The sequence below is a fragment of the Myodes glareolus genome, chromosome 12, assembly GCF_982192425.1.
Source record: "Myodes glareolus chromosome 12, mMyoGla1.1, whole genome shotgun sequence".
Lineage (NCBI taxonomy): Eukaryota > Metazoa > Chordata > Mammalia > Rodentia > Cricetidae > Myodes > Myodes glareolus.
This window is the reverse complement of record NC_142037.1, coordinates 77916677-77919218: the sequence shown is the minus strand read 5'-3', so window position 1 is coordinate 77919218 and position 2542 is coordinate 77916677. Positions and strand designations below refer to the sequence as shown.

Sequence of the window (2542 nt, the reverse complement as noted above, 5' to 3'; positions counted from 1 at the left end):
TTCTGATTCAAGAAAGAAGGCCCAAATCACACGTAAAGGCACAGGAACCAGGATAATAGCCATAGCATCGTGATTTTTTTTTCTGATCTTGTCTCTTTGGTGTTCTGTGTGCCTCTTAGCATCTGAATGAGTACCTCTTTTCCTATATTTGGGAAACTTCTGTTATCTTATTGAAACTATGTTCAGTCCCTTTGACGTGAAGGTTATTCCTCCTACAGTCTTGTGATTTGTAGACTTTATATTTTCATGGTGTTCCAAAGTTCCTGCATATTTTTTCCCTTTGATGCAATGATCTGATTTTTCTACTTTATTTTCAGTCTTGTTATTCCATCCTCTGCATCTTCTATTGTGTGTGTGATGCTTTCCACTGACTTGGCTGTTTTCTTTTAGCCTGATCAGTTTCAGATTTTCCCAGTGTTTCTATCCCTTTATTGAATTGAGTTTCCATATCTGCGGCGCATCCTGGCCAGCAGGAATGAACGCCACCAAAAACGAGAATTCCTTCTCTGGTCACATCTTTATTTGGAGCATTCCCTTGAGGAAAATTGGGGGAAGGGAAGATAGAGCAGGGACGAGAGAAAGCTTAGAGAGAGAGGGTTGGGCCCAGAGGCAGCTGCTTTTAAACGGTGAAGAGGCTTGAATGCTGTCCTGATTGGTTAATGCCATTCTGCTGTTCTGAGCATGTGCAGGCAAGGGTGCAGGCAAGGGTGCTCAGCCCCACATGGCTACCTCCAAACTGCAGGACCACCTGTGCCTCCAGGTGGCTCCCTACATCTCCCTCTTCTCTTGTTAATAAGAGCAATAAGGCAAAACTATTCTTCAATCTGGTCCCCACCTCATGATGTGTGGACCGATTAAAGAAAAGAAAAGCAAGACACACCCTTCCCGTGCAATGGGACAACTACTTCCCTGGGAGTGCTAGGGCTGTGTCTGCACACCCTCCGCCTATGCATACCTTCCTCCATGCTTTGTGGGACTATCTGGTCCCTAGAGGGTACAAAGGCTATGCATGGCTAATTGCCTATGAGCTCTTTTGAAGCTGAGAGCCAAACTTGGGGTGAGGATACACATTCCAAGCCTGTGTTATAAAGACCTTGTCCCACCTCACTTGGGCTAGCAGGTAGCACACCAATCAAAGACATACAGCACTTCCACCTAGACACAGCATGCCAAGAATATCTCTGCTCCCACCCATTCCCAAGGAAGGAAAAGGCAAAATAGAGTCAGTCAGAAAATTGTTAAGAGATAAGAGGTTGCACAGGGTGTTGCTCAAGTCGATGGTGTGAAACAGCTGCTCTTGGCACCACCCAGAAGGTCATCTCTGCTGTCTCCGCACGAATCTTCCACAGCAGGACACTCAGCATCCACTGGGTCATCTTTCTTCTTTATTTCTCTTGTCAGTCTCACTGGCATCCAGATGTCTGTCAGCATTCCTAGAAAAACATAAACAAAACTCTCCTCCCAAATTGACATTTAAGAGTATTAAAAACTCTCAGTGTAAAAATTCAGCACAATCAGTACTGGAAGTAGGCTGGTTTTGAACTTAGAGACTTGTATGTCTCCGTTTCAAAGAGCAAATCTTGTTTGCCTGTGCCATCAAAGCAGGCCTTAGAATTAGATGGAATTGCTTTCAAACAGAGCGTCTCTGTCTGTTGCTGTTTTTCCAGCAAAATTTTGAATTAAAAATTAAGTGTAAAGAATGCAAGAGAAATCCTTTCTCTGGGGGAAGCTGTCACTGGTAGGGTAGTCCCCCTCTATTGTTTAACCCCAAAACAGTTGTCACTGGGAATTGAACTCATGACCTTTGGAAGGGCAGTCAGTGCTCTTAACCTCTGAGCCATCTCTCCAGCTCCTCTATTCAGATGAAAAAACCTCTAGGTAGCATTGTTTATCTCAACCGTTGCCTCAGGCAAAAGGTCCGCCTATGTTACCTAGGATACGGTAACCAGGTAAACACGCCTTTATTATGATAATTAGGACCAGTTCTTTGAGGGAGAATGGGCGTAGACCATCAATCTGACTACTTCCTGCTGACAAAGGGACGTTGTTTGGGGGATAAATGTTTTTATCTGACTGAATTTTTGGCGACAAATGTTTTTATCTGACTGAATTCTTGGCGGCTGTGGCTGTGAGCGGCGGCGGCAGCAGCAGACAGCGGCGGTTGCCCCGCCTCTGAGGCCCATTGTGGCGCGCTCCGCATGGCCCAAAGGCATGGCCCCGCCCTGGGCCGTGCGCGGGCTCGCCATTTATCCCGTAACTGCGAACTGTACCTTAGCCTCACCTCAGGCATTGAATTCGCACCGCCAAGCTCCGGCGAGGGGGGCATCTGCCCACCCGTGGGGGGGCTTCTCCTGCCCGGTCTGCCCGCGCGCGGAGCCCCGTTCTCTGGGAACTCATCTCCGCCCGCCCATGTTGCTATGGAAACGCGGTTCAGAGTTTGGCCCCTCTCCGTCTTTAGGTCTTTAGCGGCGCTGCCACGCAGCTTCCGCCTCTGCCTCCCGAGTGCTGGGATTAAAGGCGTGCGCCACCACCGCCGGCTACT

The 2542-nt window shown here is 48.1% G+C and overlaps 1 long non-coding RNA gene across 1 annotated transcript; it reads right to left on the bottom strand.

Annotated features, from left to right (window-relative positions):
• Positions 1 to 502: 502 nt before the first annotated feature.
• On the bottom strand, positions 503 to 2154 carry LOC148120299 (uncharacterized). Its single transcript, XR_015739510.1, has 2 exons — positions 1104 to 2154; positions 503 to 835 (listed from the first exon to the last, which is right to left on the bottom strand). It is a non-coding gene; the product is annotated as an uncharacterized LOC148120299 (long non-coding RNA).
• Positions 2155 to 2542: the final 388 nt, after the last annotated feature.